Consider the following 7,079-nt stretch of genomic DNA (forward strand, 5'->3'; position numbering starts at 1 on the left):
GGTTAGATATTTGTGGGGTCTACGACACAAATGTCCCAAATAACCTTAATAATTTTCACAATTTTAATGATTAGTTGCTTGCAAGAATGACACTCTCAGACTATATATCTCGTGACTGCCTTTAAGCTGTTTCGATGAAATGCCCGGGTTTTGGTTTGTTCATAGTCAGGATTCTTCAAGAGAAAAGGTTATATTTTGGTTAAAGGTCAAGATCTGTGGGCTGGGTTTAATCATAGAAATGATCTAAATACTTGATAATTTAAATGATTAGTGGGTGTTAACAGAATGACTGAAAACAATAAACTATCAATTTACATACTTTTCATTGACTAAGAATGTTTCATGCTTTAAAGAATGACTGAAATTAAAACAAATGTCCACCTTCTTTGAACTTTGACTTCATCTTAATCCATAAAAGTGTTATCAAGTTGAATTCAAATAATTTGTGCATACTTATCAATCAAACCAAAATGTTACCCCCTTGTACGATCACCTTCTTTCTAATGCTAACAACTTCCCGATCTTCAGACACCATAGCTATACATCAAAACATCTCAGATGGTCAGACCATTGTTTCAGAGAAAGCAATATTTGAGCTAGGCTTCTTTAGCCCGGGCAGTTCAAGAAATCGTTACCTGGGGATATGGTTTAAGAACATTTCACTGCCAACGATTGCGTGGGTTGCAAACCGTGATACTCCACTTCTAGACAACTCAGGTGTGGTCAAACTTGACAACCAAGGAAATCTGACTCTTGTTAACTGTATTAACCAAGTCATTTGGTCATCCAACTCCTCGGCTTCTGGTACAAATCTAAATCTTATAGTACAACTCTTGGATTCAGGCAATATGGTTATTAAGAATGGAAATGAAAATGTTATTTGGCAAAGTTTTGATTACCCTGGAGATACCCTCTTACCAGGAATGAAGTCGGGCAAGAACTTCATAACCGGAAGAGAAACGTATCTGACATCATGGCGGAGTGCGGATGATCCTTCCCCAGGTGAGTATACATTAAGGTTTTTATCGGTTAAGGGTAAATATCAACAATCATATATTAGAAAAAACTCCGCCATAGAAACCAGGATCGGGCCGTATAATGGCATAGCATTTTCTGGTCGGCCACTTAGTACTCCTGACACTGCTGATCCGCCATACGTTAGTTATTTGGTGGCGGATCAGAACGAGATGTATTTTACTTATATTTCTACAAGCAATACCACCATACACTTGTCAAGAAATATGATAACTCCCGCTGGTAAATTTGAGTTCTTGCAGCTAAAAATTCCAAACCGAGATTGGATGCGTGTTGACACCTTACCAGTAGATTATTGTGACAACTACGGAGTATGTGGCTCGTATGGGATCTGTAATACTGCCACTTCTCCTAACTGTGGGTGCTTGAAAGGATTTGAACTAAAAATCTCAGACAACGCGAGTCTTGATAATGGTACACATGTTTGTAGACGGAGCATAGCCTTGGATTGTGGGCCTGGAGAGGGATATCATAAGTTTTCAAGCATGAAATTACCAGACATGGAGAATGCTGTCTTTAGAAGTGACATGAATCTGCTGGACTGTGAGGTGGTCTTGCAAGAATAATTGCTCGTGCACTGCCTTTGCAAATCCAAACATCACTTCAGGTGGAGTTGGGTGCTTGCTATGGTTTGGGGATTTGATAGATGTAACGCCCCGTTACCGGTAGCCCTACTTTCGTGTTGGATTTACTCATAAACGCAGTTCTAAATATCAGAGTTAATTAAAACATTCGCGGAATATAAAAGCTTTCATAAAACATTTCATAACAAAACACGTCTTGTCTTAAAACATCATTTTGTCTTTCAAAATAAACGAAACATTAAACTTAAACGTCTTGAGTCTTCCGATGCCAGCCTCTCATTCAGTGTCACGTGTCTCCTCAAGCGAGTTGCCTCATCCTACTCACCTGCGTGCATACTAAAAGTCAGCTACGCTGAGTGAGTTATAGTTAATCATACACTATACAATACACATAAACTTATATTCTTTCATTCATACGTTCATACTTTCATACTTTCTTTTGTATTAACTTGCTTTCATATCTTACGTTATAAAGAGCATTGCGCCCTACATTTCTCGAGTATTATTAGGGCTCGGTACCCTCCTTCCTTGAGTATTATTAGGGCTCGGTACCCTCCTTCCTCGAGTATTATTAGGGCTCGGTACCCTCTTTCCTCGAGTATTATTAGGGCTCGGTACCCTCTTTCCTCGAATATTAGTAGGGTTCGGTTCCCTAGTTCTCAAATATTAGTAGGATTTGATTCTCTCTTCGTTACCATACAACCATACATCATACCTCGAGTATTATTAGGGCTCGGTACCCTTTTTGTAACCATACAACCATCATTTCCTTCTTTTATTAACTTTATCACGTTCATACATATAAGCATACATATCATACTTACCTTATACATAGCGTTACAACCTGACAGTACGTGCAATATCCGAAGATCGTTCACGTACTAACAAGAAATCATTCATACATTTCACATCATTCATATAAGGCATACACTTATCACTTAGGATAAGTGTATTAACAAACATATAGAGTATGCACACAGCCCCGAAAACATAACACATAAATGGGGCTAGAAACTCACCTGAACACGGTTACGTTCACCGTTAATCGTAATCCCTTTCTTCAGTTGTGCACGGCTGACTGTATAACAAGTATACGTATCAATTAACTATCACTACTCATATCATCTTTCTAGCCTTAACTAGTACCCACAACGAACGGGGGTCCGGGGGCAGCGCCCCTGGCAGCGGGGTCTAGGGGCGGCAGCCCCTAGCAGGGTCCAAGGGGCAGAGCCCCTGGCTGGGGTCGAGCTGCCAGGTTAGCTTGGAAAAATTTTATTTACATTAACTGTCTTAACACATTTTCCATTAGGTTTTTAATTTATTTTCTAAGCGAACTTAACTTTAGGCGAAGTTAAACCTTAAGCGAACTTAGCTTTAGGCAAGTTATCAGTTAGGTGAACTTGGCCTTAGGCGAAGTTACCAGTTAGGCGAACTTGGCCTTAGGCGAAGTTACCAGTTAGCCGAACTTGGCCTTAGGCGAAGTTATCAGTTAGGCGAACTTGGCCTTAGGCGAAGTTTTATCAGTTAGGCGAACTTGGCCTTAGGCGAAGTTATCAGTTAGGCGAACTTGGCCTTAGGTTAAGTTACCAGTTAGGCGAACTTGGCCTTAGGTGAAGTTACCAGTTAGGCGAACTTGGCCTTAGGCGAAGTTACCAGTTAGGCGAACTTGGCCTTAGGCGAAGTTACCAGTTAGGCGAACTTGGCCGTAGGCGAAGTTAAGCCTTGAAGGCGAAGTTATGCTTTGAAGGCGAAGTTAAGCTTTTGCAGGCGAAGTTATGGTTTTGCAGGCGAAGTTACCCAGTTCAGCTACGGGTTTAGTTTTTTTATCAAGCATTTTGGCGATTTTAATACCCTTGTTATGGTTCGACATCACCCACTACGTTCCCTAACCGTTTTCGGTCGTATATATATCCCGTATATACTATAAAGCTTGGACCTTTAAGTAAAAACGTTCAATACTACGTAAACTTTAAAGGTCAAGAACATACCTTTAGCGCTCGTTCGATCTTGATTAGCTTGTTTATGCACTCTAGATCTCGTGTAATAAGATCTAATACTAACTAACGTTTACTCTCTCTCGGGTCTTGCTCGTTTATGGTGTGTGTGTGTGTTTGGAGTGTGTAGAGATTATGATGGAAATGAAATGAGGGTTTAGGGTTTAGGTTGGTTTAGGGGATATTTATATCCCTTAAAGCCCATGGACCTAAGGCCCATTCTCATTTAACCCATCTTAATTAATCTAAGTCCATGATCCGTTCTTTACTCGACATTAATTAATTAATAACGCGAAATCACTAAACGTAACTTTCTTTATTTAACATTATAAATTTTAGGATGTTACAATAGATGTCCGAGTGTACGCACAAAATGGGCAAGATCTTTATGTTAGACTTGCAGCCTCGGAATTTAGGTAAGCCAACAACATTACCAAATTAATGCATTCTTTGTTTTTACAGCTTATTGTTTGTAAGAAAGACATGTACTTGTTTCCTCCTTTCCAGGTTCCACGGGAAGAAAAAAGTAGTTATGATAGTTACTATGTCAACGTCAGCCGTGCTGAGTTTGCTGGGCCTCATATTGGCACTCTACATTAGGAGAAAATGGAAGAAGAGATCAGATGCAGAGAGCAACAGCCAGATGAGAAGTTCAGAGGTTCCTTTATTTAGCTTTTCAAAAATTTCAAGGGCTACAAATGACTTTTCGGTCAACAACCAACTGGGAGAAGGTGGGTTTGGACCGGTGTACAAGGTAATAATTTAATATTAAAGTGATGTTCATACCTGAATAAGTACATATTGAACAACTTTGAATTTACTTTACATTCAACACAAATGTACATACTATTAATAATGTCAATCTTGATCCACCAGGGTGTGCTAGAAGGACAAGAGATTGCTGTGAAGCGGCTATCAAAGTCCTCCGGACAGGGGCTTTTTGAATTCAAGAATGAAGTTATATGCATTGCTAAACTTCAGCATCGGAATCTTGTGAAGCTCTTAGGATATTGTATTCAAGGCCAAGAGAAAATGTTAATATATGAATACATGCCTAACAAAAGCCTCGACAGTTTTTTATTTGGTTAGGCTCTCATAAAATCCAAAAAAAATATACAGATCTATTAAAAATGCAAAGAAATACACAACATATAAACCCAGTTGTTGTCTTGAGCAGATGAATCCAAAAAGTCATTACTTGATTGGGAGCACCACTTTAGGATAATTCAAGGTATAGCTCGAGGTCTTCTTTATCTTCATCAAGATTCCCGGCTTAAAGTTGTACACAGGGACTTAAAAGCAGGGAACATTTTACTTGATCAGATGAATCCAAAGATATCAGACTTCGGCTTGGCCAGAATGTTTAAAGAAGGCGAGAGTGAAGCAAAAACAAAGAGAGTCATGGGAACGTTGTAAGAATCCCTTAATTCGATCCATACTGTTTAATAATTTTTTTTGTCTCTACTCGGTAAAGTCAGATATTTTCAGCTTTGGGGTTTTAGTCCTAGAAATTGTAAGCAGAAAGAAAAATAGAGGTTTTGTTCATGAAGACCATGATGGTAACCTTCTTGGACATGTAAGTGTGTCACTGTGTTGAATATTATCATCCATTTTTATTTTTTTTTTGAAAGTTAACTTTATATAAACAGTCCGACAGGGCTAGAAACAAACAAGATTACATCAACTTAAACAAGCACCAATCCTCCCAAAGGATCGGTATAAATCTTGGCCTATTACAATACCAAAGAAAGCTAAGAGATTTAATGTCTCCTATTATCTCTTCAATTCTAACCACTTTATCGGAGAACACTTTTTCATTCCTTGCTTTCCAAATCCTCCAACAGGCAATAATAACAATCCCATGAATAACATCTTTCTTAGCCGTAGGCACCGAAAGAGAATTATGAAAGTCCACCACATCTTCAAACTTAGACCCACTGAACCTGTGAATTTTGCACCAAGAAGCTAAGCCATCCCAAACCACAGCCGTATAACCACAAGAAGTGAAAAGGTGGTCAACGGTCTCAATTCCACCTCCACAACACGAGCAATGGACGACCGAGCTTAAAGGAATATTATCATCCATTAATTGAAAATATAATATTTTATCACGCTACATTTAGATATATATGCATATATTTTTGAAAATGTGAGTTCAAACCAGAACCATTACTAATAATGAGGAGACAAATTAACTTTTTGGGCTTTTAATCATGGAGAGAACAAAAGAAACGGACGTTTTATATGAATGGAGTTTAAGATCATAATACTCGGAGATTACAATCATCCATTGAAATATGATCCAAGGGCAAACAAAAGTTGTTTTGTTTCCTTATTATTTAAAGGTTCAGATTTGATCCTCTCTCCATATCTGTATTGCATGTTTGTGACAATTGACAATGAGTCGTATGTGCATATATGTGATGAAGTATGAGTAAGTGACACTCTTAAACGCCCATTTGAGATTTTATTTTTATCTGTATTCATGTAGGCATGGAGACTTTACAAAGAAGGAAAGCCTCTCAATCTGATTGATGAATGTTTATTCACCTCCTATTCTGCTAGTGAGGTGTTGCGATCAATACATGTTGGCCTACTGTGTGTTCAACAACGAGTAGAAGATAGACCTGGCACGCCGACTGTGCTTGGGATGTTGGGTGGTGAAGGGTCACTTCCTTCTCCCAAAAAACCAGCTTTCTTTGTACAAGAAAGTGAAATCAACTCTACCTCAATTCCTTCTTTACGATCATCGGTTAATGGAGTAACTATAAGTCAAGTAGATGGTAGATGATTAGAAGAAATGTGTTCATCAATTTTTTAGTTATTTTTGTTTGACTAAATTAATTATGTATATGATGAATGTTATAAGTTTGAATATGTGTTGGTATCGTAGAGATTTATGGTTTGCTTTGGGAAATTAATCAACTTAAATTATCATTATTTGACATGTTGAGTCCGATCTATTTTTGACATATTTGGCCAGTCTTAACCAATCTTTTCTTTTCTCACTGACAACAAATTCTGGATCAGTCACTGAGCCTATGTGTTTGTGCTTAGGGACGGACCTAGTTCACAACTGAGGGTAACCTCCACGACCCCTCAACTTTTTGCCGGCGGTGCAAAAAAGTTTTTTTGTCTGTTTCGTATTTCGCTACCCCTTGACAAAATTTATGTTACCCTGTTTGTTAAAAGCCTAACCAATTTAAAAGTACAAATCAATTAAATCCCAAACAAAGTTTAAATCCCAAAGCAAATTAATAAAAACCATTAACCTTTTTTTCTTTTATTCGTGAACGAGAAGCATCAAGCATAAACAGGCTCAGCAACCCGCTTTAGCAATCTGTTTAAATGAAAAAAAATGATGATATCGATCCAACACCAAGTTCAAATATTCCTACTCCAAGTTCAAATATTGTTGATGATATGCAAGAAATGAAGATATCGGTCCACATTTAAATATTGAGAA

General features: G+C 38.1%; 1 pseudogene across 1 annotated transcript; it reads left to right on the forward strand.

Moving 5' to 3' along the window:
* The first annotated feature begins 260 nt into the window (after positions 1 to 260).
* On the forward strand, positions 261 to 6,424 carry LOC143549927 (G-type lectin S-receptor-like serine/threonine-protein kinase At4g27290; annotated as a pseudogene). The gene is made up of 6 exons (XR_013138231.1): positions 261 to 1,693; positions 3,966 to 4,029; positions 4,121 to 4,367; positions 4,490 to 4,697; positions 4,791 to 5,189; positions 6,105 to 6,424. The product of XR_013138231.1 is annotated as a G-type lectin S-receptor-like serine/threonine-protein kinase At4g27290 (transcript).
* The last annotated feature ends 655 nt before the right edge of the window (positions 6,425 to 7,079 follow it).

Source organism: Bidens hawaiensis, unplaced genomic scaffold (genome assembly GCF_021521415.1).
Source record: "Bidens hawaiensis isolate Kalapana, Puna unplaced genomic scaffold, B.hawaiensis_p1.1 tig00000978_1, whole genome shotgun sequence".
NCBI lineage: Eukaryota > Viridiplantae > Streptophyta > Magnoliopsida > Asterales > Asteraceae > Bidens > Bidens hawaiensis.